Source organism: Montipora capricornis, chromosome 11, assembly GCF_036669925.1.
Source record: "Montipora capricornis isolate CH-2021 chromosome 11, ASM3666992v2, whole genome shotgun sequence".
Taxonomy (NCBI): domain Eukaryota; kingdom Metazoa; phylum Cnidaria; class Anthozoa; order Scleractinia; family Acroporidae; genus Montipora; species Montipora capricornis.
In genome coordinates, this window is record NC_090893.1 from 27928673 (window position 1) to 27946172 (window position 17500).

The 17500-nt window shown below is 38.5% G+C and overlaps 1 long non-coding RNA gene across 1 annotated transcript in view; it reads left to right on the forward strand.

Annotated features, from left to right (window-relative positions):
* The first annotated feature begins 12748 nt into the window (after positions 1–12748).
* The window catches only part of LOC138023775 (uncharacterized), a 14281-nt gene continuing 9529 nt past the window's right edge, over positions 12749–17500 (forward strand). Inside the window, exons 1-2 of the long non-coding RNA XR_011126787.1 lie at positions 12749–12907; positions 16610–16836. This is a non-coding gene — a long non-coding RNA (uncharacterized lncRNA). The remainder of the gene's footprint in view (positions 12908–16609; positions 16837–17500) is intronic.

Below are 17500 nucleotides of genomic sequence, written 5' to 3' on the forward strand. Positions count from 1 at the left end.
TCAAGAACGTTTTTCGATGCTTGAACCAAGTCGAACTGTTACTTTAACAAACCCCACTGTCCCCGTCCCCCCGGAAAAATACGCGGGTACAAAAGCGTTATACTACGGCCATGTCAACGATACTCCCCCGCTACGTCCCGGGGGTGGGGGGTGGGGGGGACAGGCTGTTTTCAATTGACTAGTGCATTATTTAAATCAACATCTTGCCCACCAGAGGCCCATGAAAGACAATGAATGCTGAGAGTGACAGGTTCGCTTTTGATCAACACTGGGGACAACAAAATCCGTTAAAAATCATTTTTACTGTCTGTTCTTCGCGGTTACTCCTACGCAAGTTGTCCAATGAAGCTGAACTGTATCCAAGGATTCCACTGATAGGATAGTGATGAGATTGAATAGAAAAAAATACATGTGAAAATCATTATTCGATCTCTTTTTCCGGGTTACACGTTGCTGTTTTGTAGAAAAGTTAACCTTGGAGGGAGAGAGGAGGGGCTCTTTCAAGACAGATATTTGCCCATGCATGCACGATGATTGCGGAAAAATGTTCCATCGTTTCCGAGAAATTGAATGCGTTCGGCTTCACATAGTAAGATCTCACTGTTTATGAAACTTAAATGTATGTGCCATTCATACGATCTGTCAAAAAGGCACTCGACTGTTCATAAAGAGGATAAGCAAATTACCGACAGAAAAAAATTATATCGGTACTGCTGAAACGTGCAATGTAGCGCGAATCTTTACAAAGGACGTGATGTTCAGAAAATAAAATGCTTGAAAAACACACTTATCAAGGGTAAAAAATTCCTTTTTTTCTAGGAAAACAACACTTGTTTCGCAAATTAATGACGTAAGTGGTCTTCCAAAGAAGACTTTATCATGATAATGTAGGTATTCACCAGATAATAACTCGGTAATACGTTTTTGCATGCGTTTATCTTCATTGACCCGCCGAGAAGCTAAGGGCCCGCGTTTACTAAAGACATTAAGGCTTGGTTGGCGATATTTATGCCCTATCTGTATATGCAAGTATCTCGAACCTTTTACTCCAAGTAAGTAATTAAATGCTAGTTTATTCTCTCTGTAACAGGTTTCCTTTAGTATTCAACTAAAACAGGTTCACTTTTTTGGCAGATTTTATAGGTAAAATATTTTCAACAAGTTCATTATCATAAAATATGAGCACGGTCAAATGTAACACTGATTCCTTCGATTTCGCTCGGAGTGAATATTTTTTCAATGCTATAGACTACTGTTCTTTTATTGCTATTACAATCAAAGAAAAAAAATTCCTTTTTCCCTTTGGATTCCGAAATCATGTCATAAAGCACTCGAATCCCGCTTGCCAAAAACTTAGCGGCCTTAATTTCGAGAAATCGTTCACCGATTTTTTTGTTCCTTTTAGCTGAAATTTTTCTTTGCAATTGTTTCATGAAGAATCTTGATTTTGATTCATATAGGTAACTAAAAGATGTGGCGATGAAAATTTGCGAGAAGGTGAAGTTCTTTGCATTCGTGATTTAAAATAACCAACATGTGAGTTGTGAATGACGTTATCTTCTCTTCGATCCACACAGCTCTTTAAGGACTAATTTAAATATTATCAGTCAAATGGTTGAAATGGCAGCGACAGTGAACCTTGAAGTAAAAAACAGAAGTTACTAAAAGCAAACAGTTTTCTTCTCGAATTTCGCTAGTGGAATGTTTAAAAAAGCAAACTTTGAAAAAAAACAGATGTGTTTTTCTTTTCGATGGCTTCTCGGGCGGGACTTGTGGCACGGACAAGAAACTAAAGGAGGATTCTCCTCCCGGCTGCGGCTATGCTGGGAATTAACCTCGTGTGACCGTGTCCTGTTATTTAACTTTTCGGATTGAAATTATAAATGATTTTTTAGATCGCTCAAATGTAACGAAACATGAATTAAGCCAAGTCGCTTTATCTTGATTTCGCATGCTCTAAAAATTCCTTTGGATTAGCATATGTGCATTGCACGTGACGTCATCGCCGCCATGTTCGTGGAAGATTGTTCGTCGACCAGCAATAGGCCATTTTACAGTTGTTTGCTCATCTAGTTTTTGAGCATCTAATTCTAAGATGATGAAAGGTTTCCCACAAACTCTTTCCACCAAAATCAAGCATACTAAATGCCCAGCAAGTTAAAAAAAAGATGCAAGCAAAGCGAAAAGAGAGGCAGCGAGACAAAAGCGAAAAGTAAAAGACGAAAGTGTTTTCTCGAAATTTTGCTTTCTGCGCATGCCCCTACATTAAAAGGCCGCGGAGTGTACAACCTGTAAACGGGTTTTTGGTGAGATTTAGCTCTAAAACAGCGCGACAGTGACCAAAAAACCCCTCGACTAGCTTGAAAACGTCTTTTTCGGCCAAGTCTTTAGTAGCCAACGGGTTAAGACAGTTGTTTTTCATTCTTTGGCCATCCACCCAAATCTCTCATGAACGTGATAACGTGAAATCATGCAGGAGACGTCACTCAAAATAAAGCTTGACTCCAATTTATCACAAGTTTCAAAGCATTCTCATTAAGTCTCATTAGAGTCCGCCGTAATTTTGGGGTCCCTACAAATTTAGACCTAGTTGAGCACTTAATAATAGAAAACCCGGTAGACAAGTTGAGCGGCAGAGTTCTGGTAGGTAGAAATTGCCATTCCTACACAAGCAGGATATTCCATTTTAAATTAAGATAGTTATTTCCTAAACAAGGCATCCATCATGCAGGGTCAAACGGTGCTACGTGAATGACCGAAAATATCTCGCAAATAAATTACATCTAATTAATTAATTAATTGCAGTATACATTTACGGAGACAGCGCGGAAGACTATCGGCCCATTTTCAAACAGAATGTTCTAGAAGGACTGGAGCAATTATAAATAGTCACGTAGTCGGTGCGTAGTTCTAGTTAAAAGATCTGCAAGAGTTCCTCTCTGTTCTTGTAAAAGGCTACGTTTCCAGACCTAACCAATAATGATTGTGATATCCAACGATGTTGATCTACTCCCAGTTGAATTGAAAGAGAACACAGCTCTTTACAGCATCTTTTTTCAATACAAACGGCAACGTTATTGCAAGTATAAGCGAATTTCAATATGGAATCATAACAACGGCTTATGCACAGGAACCAATCAAGTTCAATTAGTGGGCAGAAACTTTTATGTGGAATCATAGAGCAATAAAGTCTCCTGCAAGGAAACCACACTTCAAGTAAGACAATTAGTTCACTCTGTGGGCAGCTTTGGCTCCCGTGTTTATAGATGAAAATCCATATGTTTTTCGTCTCACGATATTATTTTAGAATGGCACATGTCTGAATAAAAAAGGTTAGAACTTTAAAATGAAACTAGCAGTCAAAGCATTCAGTTTACAGATTTCATTTTAAAGTTGAAAAAGGAAATATTATTTAAAGGCTTCCGACTTCCGCGCCTGACATTCTATCATGGTAGTTCAGTCACTTCCTCAAGTTTCAGATTACAAGCGGATCAGGTCAATCTCAAGCTTTAAACTTCTTCAAACAATGTAGATTCGTCTGTTTGCACAAAACAAAACAGAGAACTCAGAAATCGTTTTAACCAACAAAATTGTTGAAAGTTACACAAAGCTTTCGAAATCCATCCGCATCCCTTCCCAACAACCATCACCGAGGCCTTAAGGAATCCGGATCCATTTCCAGAGCCTTCGCGTGACTTTCAACAATTTTATTGATTTAGAAGAATATTTCTCTTTAATATGTATATGTATTTCTTATTTTGCGCTCCTGATTTAGAAACACTAAATACCTCAACATTAGCAGTGTGAGCATTTTTTCGTACAAAAAAAAAACTTCGTAATGATTAAAAAAGGCATTGTACATTCTCTTTCTATCCGTCGTTTTCTTGGGGTCAGATCACGTGAGAATCAAGTGAAGGAAATCGTTGTCATAAGTCATGTTTATGAATTAAACTTGCAGTCTGAGCATTTATCAAGAAATGTGATTTTGTGGCGGATCGAAACGCCACAGATTTATCAAGAAGAGTTTATTATATGAAAACTGTAATTCTCACGTGTCCATGGAGGTGTTTCTGATTTCGTAACAGATGTACAATCTGAAATCACATGACTTGTCAATGACATGACGTAACTAGGGAGATGTCCCCGTTGAAGATTTCAGTATCGATTTCTCTTAGAAAAACCTGACAAAGCACTTTTCATACAGGTTTATTTAAAACCTTCGACAAATACCCGCTTCAGTTCAACTGTTCACTTCTCGGTTATCTGGAATATTTCAGAGGGAATTCTACCTGGAGCAGGTTAGTTTATAACATCAAGACAAATGTAAGCCTCAAGAGATCTTTTTTTTTTTTAATTCTTGATTACACGACCATAGAAACACCATAGAATTTCTAGAACTTACTGGAAAACTGATATTGACTGTGCAGATTGCAACGCGAACATCCTCAGTCTCAAAATCAATTGTAACCACGTAACCAATCCAATAGTGACAAAGGTGCGGTGACAGTTTAACCAACTGCAACGAAACTGGAATTAGCTGCGGCGCCAAGCGGCGCTTAATATAAGCAATGAACATCTATGCTTGCCGCCTGGCGTCCTCCGCAAAATCTTGAATTTGGCTTTTGGTTGTTTTGCAGAGGACGGCATACAAAGAAGTGTATTATAAAATTTAAAACTGCACGTGTGGGTCGACGAGCTCTTGTAAATGTGTAGATTCATGGCCCAAGGAGTTCATTTAAGTTGCTTGATTAAAGTTTCCTAGGAACGCGATCGTATGTTTTTTCGTTGTCATTTACACGCGAAAAGACTTTCCGTAAAGACTTACCGTAAGCGTTAGAATTGTTCGCGGGTGAGAGATGTACGTATACACGTAACTCAGAAGATCCTAAGCAAACATGGCGGCTGCGTGGGATCTTCGAATTGGTCACTTGCTTTCGATCTTTCAAACATTCAAAAAAGCCTCCAAGCGACTCTTCTTGCAGGGTGTAAAAGGTGTTACCAGCCCTGAGCGAAATTTTTGCATAAGCGGGAAGCAAAGGGAAATAATTAACGAACGTTTCATTTGCAATGGGAAACTTGTCCCGCTTCCACTTAGACAGTCCCGTCAGTGTCCCGTACTGAACGATGATGAAATCCTCGTCAAAGTTGTTGACATGCAACCAAGTCACAAAAGGTTACTGATTGATCATTTTTAAATTCCTTTTATGTTATTTTATTTATTTATTTATTATTTTTATTTTTTTTTTTTTGCGGCAAACGATTTCAGAAAACAGCATTTCTCAAGCAGGCCAAAGACATCATAATCATAGAGGCAAGACGATTCTGTCGTTCCTTTGAAACCTAGATGTCAACTCTTTCTTGAAGTTGCATAGAAAATTTATCACTTGAGCCTGTTTTTTCTAATTCAATCATCTCCGTATCTTTCAAAAGTAGAGACAGTTAATTATACCAACCGGCCATGAATAAGGAAGCAGATTAAGATTGATGACAAAGGACGAAGCCTTGTCACCCGGAAATCAAACAATTTATCTTTATGCAAACAACTTGAACTCACTGCAGACTGTACGTGACTTCCGGTTTCTTCAAAGGTTGAAAAACAGACAGCAGTTTCGAGTCTTCATTGAGCGCCATCACACCCAAGCGTTTGCATGCATGAGATGCATTGCTCCTGAGCAGGGCTTCCTTTTGATGCTTTGTTTTTCTATTGTACACCGGGATTTTGAGTCTGTGGGTGAAACCCTCAAGTCTTCACTTTCAAATTTCAAAGCGACCGAGAAGTGTTTTCTATGGTGCTGTTCATTTCGCTGTACAAGATCTATTGTTCTCAGTACCTTTTGATTCCTTAAGTCGCAATGATTATTCATGCGAAACCTAATCAGCATTTTGTTATTCGCTGAATAAAATCTATAAATCGTTTTCACTGTCACGCAATAAAAAAATAAATCGAAAACCATCCAGTGGAAAAAGTCAAGAATTCGTGATGTTGTAGAAGATAAATGAAGAAGACACTTCTCCAAGTTTTAGACCTGTGCGTTTCCCCAAACTTCAGATATTCGTCGAAATGTTCCCCAGAAATTTACAGAGCCCAGTATGAAAACGCCATGTTGGTGCACATCTGTGGTGCACCAATATGGCGGCCGGAAAATAGTGTCAACATCTGTTACTTACTTTGGCTATCTAGGCGAGTGATCATCTGTACTGAACAGACAGCTATTTACCTAAGCACTTTTCCTAATGCTTTAAATTCTAAAAAGGCTCAAAACCATGAGATAAATATATATTTCTCAATAAACTCGATCGTCGCCTCGTGTCACGCACCGCTATAACTCAGAAATTCAAAATGCTCTGGTTTCCAAACAAAGCACGCTATTGAGCTTTAAAATTGCAAATGGGAACAAATTTACCGCCTCTTATGCCTGATGAGGATAAAAACTTTCGTGGCTCTTTAGTTTTGGATTTTAGAAAATGATGACGTCACGTGTAAAACGATCTATAGCGACGTATTTAAAGAACATCTTACTTAGAGAGCGAGGTTTAACTCCAGACCTTTCTAGAAGATAATTGCTTGAAGTAGATCACTGCTTTCCTAAATACTGTCCTCCTTTTCTCTTGCGCTCTCGACACTCTTTTCGCCTTTCAAAAAAGCTCAATTGTTTTCAAACCTGTAAGCACTGTTGATACTTCTCCCCTTAGTGTACTTAACAGGGTATGAGTTCTAATTTCACGACGATACTCTTATTATTTTTTGACAAGCTCCGTGAGCGGGCAAGATGAACCAAATCCCGCGCTGTGATTGGTTACCCGAGCGGGTAAGATGGACCTATACTGCCCGCTCGGGATTTCTAGCTTAGTCCCGCAAGATCAATGATCTTTTTTTGGGTGTTTTATCCTATATAACAAATCCTTTATTGACCAAGCTTTTTCGGTCAAGATGGCTGGATATTGGTCTCGTTCTTTTTTTGCGTGTTTATGGACCTCGACTTCGTCTCGTTCCATAAACAAGCAAAAAGATAACTTGGCCAATATCCAGCCATCTTGACCTCACGCTTGGTCAATAACCCATATGTATCAGCTGCGGATCACGTATGCTCTTCAAATATTGGTTATCAGTGTATTGCAACACGTAGCGGATTTTAAGTCAGAACCGTTGTCTCCATATGACTTTAGCCTCAAACTCAAAAACCTCAAACTGATATACTTGAAACTGAGCTCGAACATAATTTGCGACCTACTAACACGGAATTGACTAAGATATTGTCAAATTTCTTAACCATGTTACCAAAAATGGTTCAGGCATTTTCAGGCTACCTATCCTATATGCTAAGTTCTGTAAAATTTTCAAGGGGACACTGATTTAATATAAAAGCAGGATTCAGATAGCACTATAACTGAGGCTAAATTATCTATTTCCAACACGTAATTTAATCTATGTACGCTAACTCGGTTGCTACAGAAATAAAGAAAAAAGATTGCAGAGAAACATGCGAAAGAAACCAGAAATGAACATTTTTCAAGGAGTTCAACGAAATAGGACACTTGCAAACGTTGTTTGATTTCCAGGATGGGAACGTTCCTAAGTCTTGGGAACTTTGTTAAGCAGTGACACTGGAAGCAGTCATGAAATAACAAAATTTATACTGGTAATGATAAAACAAAGGAAATTTACCCGAGAAAAAGGATAACAGAAATAAGTTGGATAACTTACAAGAAAAAAAAGATGACAAGAACGCATAATTAACACTGAGCGTAAATGCGTCAGCAACAATCATGAAGAGTCCTTCAAGTTCAGATACACTTCAAATGTTACCCTGTAATCGCTTAAGATCCTACGGCTAGTTATTGTGAATAAACCATAAAGATTGATCTGTTACTTACATATGGCTTTATCAAGATTTTTGAAACTTCACGGCTACATAGTTGTTGCTTTGGGGAGCACGTATGGTGTAGCCACCCGGGTTCGATCGTGTCAAGTTTGTTGTTGTTTCTTTACTCTGCTCCGAGAAGGTTTTCTCAAGTTCTCCGGTTTTCCCCTCTCCTCAGAAACCAACATTTTTAAAATTCCAATTCGATCAGATGCAGGATTTCCCTGAATACACTTTCGAGTGAGTGGAGCTTCCTAGGTAAATATCATTAATTATTATTACGGCTATCAAATAATCTCTCTCTTTTGCTGACAGGATGGCTCGCCAGAATTTGATCTTCACGTTGCTCGTACTTTTAGCTGCTAAAGTCATGGCAGAGAGACAACACACGATAACTTTTACAAAGACGAGATTTCAACAGTGTAATAGCTCATCGTGCGGATGCGTTGCAAGGAACAATATACAAGCCTTCAGCAAATGTACGCAATCTTGCGGCCATTCTGGTTGCAAATTACTCAAGTGTTCTACAAGGACCTGTTACCAAGAATGCCACAACTGTCAAATGGAGTGCACCAGTGACGTCCATTTTTGTAGACAGCGGTGTCTGTCAGGAGCATGCTCTTTGAAGTGCGAGGCTAGTCAATGCGTGAAACAATGTAACGATGGAGAATGCGAAAGCAGATCCTCGAACAGTACAGAATACAAACAATGTCAGCTGGTTTTTCCAAGAGCTTATCTGATAATTCTGGCTGTACTATTTGGTTTGGTAGCCGTTTTATCGCTTGGACTTTTGGTGTATCTTACTTGCGGGTGCAACTGTTGCAAGACGCAAAACGGTTACTTCGAACTGACATCGTACAGCAGTAGCTTGGAGAGCTTGGATGTGAAACCGACTTTTGTGTAGTTCTTCGAGAAACGTTTAGTGCTACGACACCATTTCCTTCTATGAAAGAATTAACTCATATCTTACAAAGGCGGTAAACGATGTGATCGATCCGTGCGTGCTAAGTTAACAGGCCGATCAACAAACGCAATGACGTTTGTATGAAAACCGAAACGGTCAACTTTAATAACCTCGCTTTTATCCAAAGGCCATGCCTCCTAGAACACCATTCTCTGATTTAGGCCGGCTTTCCTTTTTGTCAGAACTGACCGGCCAGACCCTTCAGTTTGTAAAGAAAATGCAACAATTTGAAGGAACACCTGCACGATAATCCTTCGCATTCTTCCGGAGGAGTATATAACATTTTTTAAGTGTGTTAAGAGTTTGTCCTTGCAACTGCCCCGTCTGGCTGGTCAGTTCTGTCAAATGGAAAGCGTCCTTAGTCTTCTTTGGATTATTGAAGAAGACGTAACTTTGATTCAGGAACACCTAACGTTGGACATATGAAAGCAACAGATTTTTCTTGAACCTACATCAGAGATCTGTAATGTAATTACCCCAAAACCAAGGGCTCAAAATGTAATGTGTTTTTGATAGGTGTTCGGCTTAGAAAAGAAAACAAGAATAAGGGAAATTAAGATTTCCGCTTTCGTAACAACAAGGTGTTTCTATCAAAGCACCTCAGGATCGGACGTGATATTTTAAAAAGAGTAAAAAGTCCAAAGGATGTCAGACATCAATATTGACACTTAAGTTTAATTTAAGATTTCTTAGCGGGTTATGGCTATATTAGCCCAGACTATTTATTTCAGACACACAAGACTATTAGACTATATGTATAAAGCTGGAGCATGATTAGAATGCAGACATTGAAGACATTAAAAACGAGAGATTAGCATGAGTAACACCTTATTCTCCTTATTCTGCCTTAGTGTCTCTTTCTTAATAATTAGTTCCTAAAAAAACTGTGGTAGGTACTGCATAATCAAATTAGCTACCATAAGAAAGGTTTGCTAGTGGAAGTTTTGAGAGTTAAATCTTCTTCAGAGCAAATTCTCTGTTCGGTTAATTTAAAGGGCGCCATGTTCACGCAAAAGACATTGTGCGCTTGTGTTGTTGTTTCGAAATAGTTCCAGCGTTTTGATTGGGTACTCACCGGTGATTTTCGGATTTTATTCAACCGTGACGCGGCGGGTAATATCTTTTGGGCGAACGCGAGCCTTTAAGTAGTTTTAAGGAATTTCAAGAACTAAGTCACCTCAAAAAAACTTTGCAGTATCCTTAGTCTTTTTCCATTATTCCATCTGGTTCTCGTTGTACAATGTGGGCGAAATATCCCAAAAACAAATTGATACGAGTGCTTTTAGAGTAACGTAGAGGAATAGAAGTTCACACTTATATACTCACGTTGCGGTCTAAACCGCAAATTTGGCAAATTCACATCGTTGTTTTGCAGAGAACCGCAAAAATATGTGCTAAAATGCATGTCGCACGATGCAGCACGTTTATTTTTCCTCTCTTTTCGCCAATCATATCATTGTTTTGTGGCGTTTTCGTCGTCGTTGCCGTCGCAGTTGTCGTTTCTTAAACTCCCTCATGATGCAAGAATTTGACGGCCGCTGAACAGAGGCGTGTATATCACAATGAACGGCTCTCTCCATTAAATTTATTTAAAAAATATTGGCACGTCAGGAACAATGGAACGATTTTCCAAGCGAAAGATCTTTCCAGTTTCATTAAAGAAACATCTTCGGCAATTGTAAAGAAGCGTGAAAATGAAATCTAGGCTTGAACGGAAATGGAGCTTTCTTCGACCCCTAAAGCGACCTTCACACGACAAACTAAAGTCAGGCAAATTCGTGTTGGCAAGCTCAAGTTGGCGTGTGTGAAAAACACAAAAAAAATTTGTGAAAAAGTTGGTGAGAATAGAGACAAGTTCTATTTGCCGCCAACAGTTTGCCAACATGTCACTTTGACAACTGTTTTTGTGTCTTTAACTCACGCCAACTTGAGTTTGCTAACACGAGTTTGCCAAATTTAGTTTGTCGTATGAAGACCGCTTAACTTTACTTCAAATAACTGTCACAAATAGGGCTTCAAAATAGCAATGCCGCTTGTGTTAACTTTGTTGTTATAAATACCTAGTTGAGAACGGGGCACAGGCTTTGTGACCGTTATGAAGTTGGCATTGATCCAATCAGTTTGCATTCCTGGCCGCAGTTGTTCGAAGGGTCGGAGAGTATATCCAACCTTTGAACAACCGAGGACTGAACTCAAGATGCGAGTGCACATTGCCTCTGTTTGCCGAAATCAAGTTCGAATAATAGGCTACTGTAACGCTCAGACGGATTGAGCAGTCTTCGCTGTCATTTGAGGCTGTGCAAACTTGTGAGACTGTCACGAGAGCACGGGAATTATCATTTATTTTGTTGTTCTCGATATCGCGAGAGTGTAGTAGACCTGAACCGTTGCTACCGAGTAGCAAAGTTGTACTAAGATACATGTATATGTTGCAGATTACTGAAATGTGGTTTCCGGTTGAACCAGTTTTTGCCGATGTTAAATATATGATACGCCTTTTTCCCCGGGTTAATATGTACTGGACCTACAATTAAAGTTTCATGATCCATTTGTTAACCCAATGGGGATTTTCGTCATGGGTTGTAGTTTTTAAAAAAAGCCACATTACGTAACACTAACGCGTTAGAAGTACTGCACAAAAACTGTTGCATTCCGGTAATTTATCTCCTTATCTCTTTGTCGCACCCTGATTGAAGAAACTAAGGATGAAAAGCTGTTAGGCACTAAGATAGACAAACACTTGAACTGGGATAATCATATCGATTTCCTTATCTAGAATTTGTTTGGTTAAAAGAGCTAAGTTATATCTTAATCATCGGCTACGAAATCTATTATATAATGCATTAATTCGTCCGTTGTTTGAATAATGTTGCACGTTGTGGGGAAACACCAAAATGAAACGATTATTAAGAGTCCAAAAGCGTTGTGCCAGGCTAATCGTAGATGCTAGGTTTTGTTGAACCTCAAGTTAGTAAGTTTGGCTGATTACCTATTGATGACGTCATACCAACGAGGAAGCTTTGTTTAATGCACAAGATTGTTAATGGCCGTTGCCCTCAGTACCTTAAAGATTATATCTCCTATGTTAATGATAAACATAGACACAGTACAAGGGCGTCATCAAATAAGAATTTATTCTTACCCCTTTTTCGAACCAATTCTGGTCTACGCACTTTTTATGCAACCGACTATGGAAAATATTAGACTATAGCACTAGAAGCATTACAACCCTAAGGAATTTTAATAAGTACATTAGTAATAAGTAATTCCAAGCTCGATCATTTTACTATTCATAGAACCTTTTAACAATTTTGCTTTAGTTTAGGAATACTTTGTGAATATTTCATTTTTATCAATGCTATTATTAACGGCCCACAATGTATAAACTACTGAATTATCAGTAATTGTGTCATCCAATAAAGTTGTATCATTATTCACACTGAGTTCGACACGATAGTTCGGCTCTGCAAGAAACCTTTTCTTTTCTAAGAGAGTTTCATCTCAGTTTTTCGCTAGAGGACTAACGACTATTGAGACTGACAATCTTACTTATCCAGAGCGAGACTTGACAGCAGTGAAAACAAAAATTTCTTTGTTGTAGTTTCAGAGTGTTATGCCGGCGTGCAGGGCAATTCGCAAAGTTCACGCCCACTCCATCCACCGATTACAAATTGATAATTGATGTTTATAAAGGACTGAAAAAGAAAAGAACGAAGCTTTAAGTGTCTAATAAAAGCCGTGGCATGTTTTAATGCATATATCAAGATATATCGAGTTAAACAAAAACAAATGAAAAATGCGTTTTCCAGGCGCAGGCTAGGTTTGTGCACAGCTGGATTTATAATCGCTAATTGATACCTCATACAATAACATCACGTAAACGGGAAGTATTACTGCTATTTCATAGTCATATTTGGCAAAAACTACTTCCATCATTGTCCAGGGAAGAAAAAAACAAGTACTGTTGATGTTTGAATTTAAACCTTGGCCACGTTAATTTACTTTATTTGCCTTCCGGATTTCAAGCCTTGGTTCGAACAAAAATCTCGAAAATTTCAAGCAACAAAAGAACTGAAAGAAGGTGAGTTCGTTCAGTCTCAGCCGATCCAACCCATCCCATATCTCTGCTTTATTGTACTGTACATGTAATGGAATGGCATATGCAGGATGAAAGTGTTTAAAATTAAAGGGACACTGCTAAGACTCTGGTTTTGGAGGAGAGGGTTGCCGGCAAATCCGAGTGCATTGGCCGGAGGAGACCTTTCGCATCTTAATAAGACCTCATGTTCCGAAGTCGGTGAAAAGTGTTCTCAACACTCCACCAAAACCTTTCCATAAGAACAAACTTTTGTTTGAATGTGGCACTTGAGTATTTGATCAACACGTTTTGAAGTTACAACCGCATGATGTGATATGAATCAAAATAAATCACGCCCAACTCGACCGACAAGAACGAGGCATACATATATCAGCGTGGCTGCTACTATTTTTGTAGTTCGCTTTCATCTAAGACCAGGTGAAGGTCTCCAAGTAATCGACAAAAAAATCGTTTCATTGTAATAAAGATGTAACGATTAATTTTCATACTTTCAATTTTGAAGATAATCTGAAAGATCACTTCACATTTGAATGCAAAATCGAAGAGAATTAAATGATTTGGTAGATTTGAAATTCGATAAAAAGCTATAAGTGAAGTGGTGTTAAGCACGCATTGTTGAACTGGACAGTGGCCAAGGCTAAGAAATAACGACAACAGGAGCATTATATCCAACAACAATGAAAACCCGAGTCATTCCCAGCGTGAGTTTTGGCAAGGCTTAATGCTCCCCTAAGCAGCTCTCGATGGCAATTTCGGGTTAAAACTACAAAATAGCCCGAAATTGCCTTGCATCCACGTTAGATTACATTATAATGCAAATGAGAAAAACTAACCCGCGTGAAAAGGGCTATTAAACCAATTTGGTTCGGGGCCTAATACTCAAACGGAATGACTGTCTTTTAATAAGTCGTTTGAAGGAATCAAGTCAACGCGGCGAGAATAAAGGGGGTGTCACCATCATACAAAAGATGGAATTACTCTTCACTCTATCTGTAAAGTCTTCTGTCACTGTCAATGGGACGTCATGCCACTTATCGCCTTTGCTACTTGGCCCTTTTATCAGTCTGAGGTTTTTTGACACGTCTTCTATCTTCGCCCAGTTTGACACTTTTCATCGTGGGAATGAGCGGCTTCCAGATTTGACTCTGTATAACGCCAGACGATTATAATACTTTCATGCGGCCTGTGCTTTATGCTTGAATGGCTTAAATGGCTACCGGTGACATATACACCTTGTTCCAAAATGGCCGCCATTTAGATATTCTTTTGTTTTTATTCAAATTATACCTTCATGCCTCGTTCAAGGCAAAATATTCTTTTGAATTTTCAGCTCAAGAACGAGGCATCAAGGGCTAATTTGAATAAAAACAAAAGAATATTTAAATGACGGCCATTTTGGAATAAGGTCTATACCTTCAACAATTCTCCCTGACGATTAGTGGTCAACTGAAATCCAATTCATGAATGGACTGAAAATTGGTAGAGTAGGGTAGAGCGAGCAGAAATAAAGTGGGGTGTTGGCGACTTGGAAACGTTTGTTGAAAATTCGTGCACAGGGTTGTTTTACGCTTGTAATAACTTAATTAAAATTTTCAAGTCAAAATAGTGTAGGTAACAAAAAATAATGACAAGATAAAATACAGCAGATCACACAAATTTCACAAGGAATTTTTATTACTTAATCACAAGCCGTTTCTCTGTAAACTTTCTAGAATCCTGGATGTTGGATTGGGATTATTTGGGAAATAAGAAATAGTGAAAATTTGTTGTAGTTTAAAAATTAGAATTGGAAGTTAAAAATTGGTACTGTATATGGACACCCAAGCAGTCCCCTACCAACTGGGAGTGCTGTTGGTTCTTTGGTTAGAGGGCAACTGTCTGTTGGTGTTTCAAAAAAAAATGTCTTTCATTTAACACGTCCTTTAATCGGTCAATGTAAAACGCAGACTGCAGACCAGGGGTAAAATGCAGACTGAGGTTATAACGTAACTGTTGAAAAAGCCCAAACCCCTTAGAAATGCTAACCTTATGCCTAATTAGGCCTAAACAATATTTAGGCTTAATTGTTAGCATTTCTAATCGGTTTGAACTTTTTCAACAGTTAAATTATAACCTCAGTCTGCATTTTACCCCCGGTCTACAATCTGCAGTCTGCGTTTTACATTGACCGCTTCCTTAATCCTAAAATGTCATTGAAATTCATGTTTATCTCCGCCTTAATGTAGTTCAGAGTTCTTTACAGCCTAACCTACCGTTTAAAGGGGCATGCTAAATTTGCTGTTTGTAGGTCAAAACTGGGTAAATTTAGCGCACACCTACAATATTTCTGACAGCCACAACCCACATCTCCATCCATGGATGCAAATAACAGAGAATAGCTTCAGTGTCCTTCAGTTATTGGCAACAAAACTGCACCATTATTTTTTGGTCTTGGTTGATGCAAAGACGTATTTTATTGTTTTGAATTTTGACGGAAATAGCGTGACACTGCCCCTTTAAGCAAACTAGAAGGGCTCTTTCACAGATTTCCTTGATTCGATTAAAAAGATGTTACGTCTGCTCTGATGGCAAAAATGGAATGTATTCCACGCAGTGTGATAAATTGTTAATTCTCGACCTTCGCTCAAAGAAACCGACGACAAAAATTTACTACCAATGTAAAGATACGTTTTTCCCTGTGCTCGAAGACTCCGGTTTCATTTTGTTATGGACTTTTTATAATTTATTATCATTATTTTAGAAATATTCACCACAAAAAATAGAAATTGGAGGCTGATAATAATAGTTCCAGTGGAATTTGGAACCACTGGACTTGAAAACGTGCTAAATCATGAGCGCTTTAGTATGACTTCTACACTTAAATTAAACCGTCTGGTAGATGGCAAGTGGCCGGAAATTACATTAAAACGATATTTAGAACTACCCCCCTACTTTGGCTTTAGAACTCTGGACCGCGTGATTCGGATGTCAACTCCCTGTGTGTGTATGTATGTTCATCTGGGCAAAGCAGCGTTACCGATATGCCGTATTAAAATTACCTGACGAAAGAACTATTCTTATTTAAATCAACATCTTGCTTGGAAGCCCCATCAAAGAGAGTGACAGGTTAGCTTTTGATGAACCACAAAATTCGTTGAAAAACCAATTTAGTGACTTCATTTTTACTGGCGGCTCTTCGCGATCACTCCTATACGCAAGTTGTCCGATGAAGCTAAATTACATCGAATGATTCCACTGATAGGATAGTGATGAAATTGAAAAAGAAAAAATTATATATATGAAAATCATTATTCGATCTCATTTCCCGGGTTACACGTTAACGTTGATCTTTAGTAGAAACCTTGAAGGGAACGAGAACGTGCTCTTTCAAGGCAGATATTTGTCCCATGCATGCACGATGATTCCGGAAAGAAAATCAATGTTCAGGCGTTTCCGAGAAATTGAATGTGCTCGCAGTATGATCTCATTGTTTATGTAACGTAAACGAATGTGCCATTCATACGACCCGTCAAAAGGCACTCGACTGTTCATAAAGAGGATAAGCAAATTCCCGACAGAAAAAAATCATATCGGTTCTGCTGAAACGTGCACTGTAGCGCGAATCTTTAAAAAGGACGTGATGTACAGAGAATGAAATGCTTGAAAAACACACTTATCAAGTGTAAAAATTCTCATTTTTTCCAGGAAAACAAGACTTCCATTTGTTTCGCAAATTGATGACGTTTATTAGTGGCCTTCTTAAGAAGACTTTATCATGATAATTTCGGTATTCACCTGGAAATAACTCGACAACACGCTTTTGCACGCATAAATCTTCGTTGACCAGTCGAGAACAACCCGAGTTTACTAAAGGTATTAATTAACGCTTTGTTGGCGATATTTATGCAAATATCTCGAAAAGTTTTCTCCTGGTAAGTACAAGTGTAAGTGTCTTCTCTCTGTAACAAGTTTCTTTTAGTATTCAACTAAAACAGCCTCATTGTTTTGTAGATCTGACAGGTAAAACATTTTCAACAAGTTCATTGTCATGAAATATGAGCACAGTCGAATGTGACAGGCTCGGAGTGTGTAGTTTTTCAGTGCTGTAGACTTCTTTAATTTGATTGCTATTACAATCAAAGAAATAAACTCCTTTTTTCCTTTCGGATTCCGAAATCATGGCATCAGTTTAAAGCACTCGCCCTTGCCAAAAAAATAGAGGCCTTACTTTCGAGAAATCGCCTGGCTGTTCCTTTTAGCTGAAAATTTCCTTTGTAATTATTTCATAAAGAACCTTGATTTTGATTCATATAGGTAACTAGAAGATAGGGCGATGAAAATGTGCGAGAAGATGAAGTTCTTTGCTTTCGTGATTTAAAATAACCATCCCAGTCTGAGTTATGAATGACGTTATCTCCTCTTCGATCCACGCAAGCTCACTGAAGGCTAAAATTGTCGAAAGGTTTCAAATGGTAGCAACAGTGCGTGAAGTAAAAAAAAAGAAGTTACTAAAAGCAAACAGTTTCTACTTACATTTCGCAAGTGGAATATTTAAGAAAACAAACTCTGTTTTGCTTTTCGATGGCTTCTCGGACG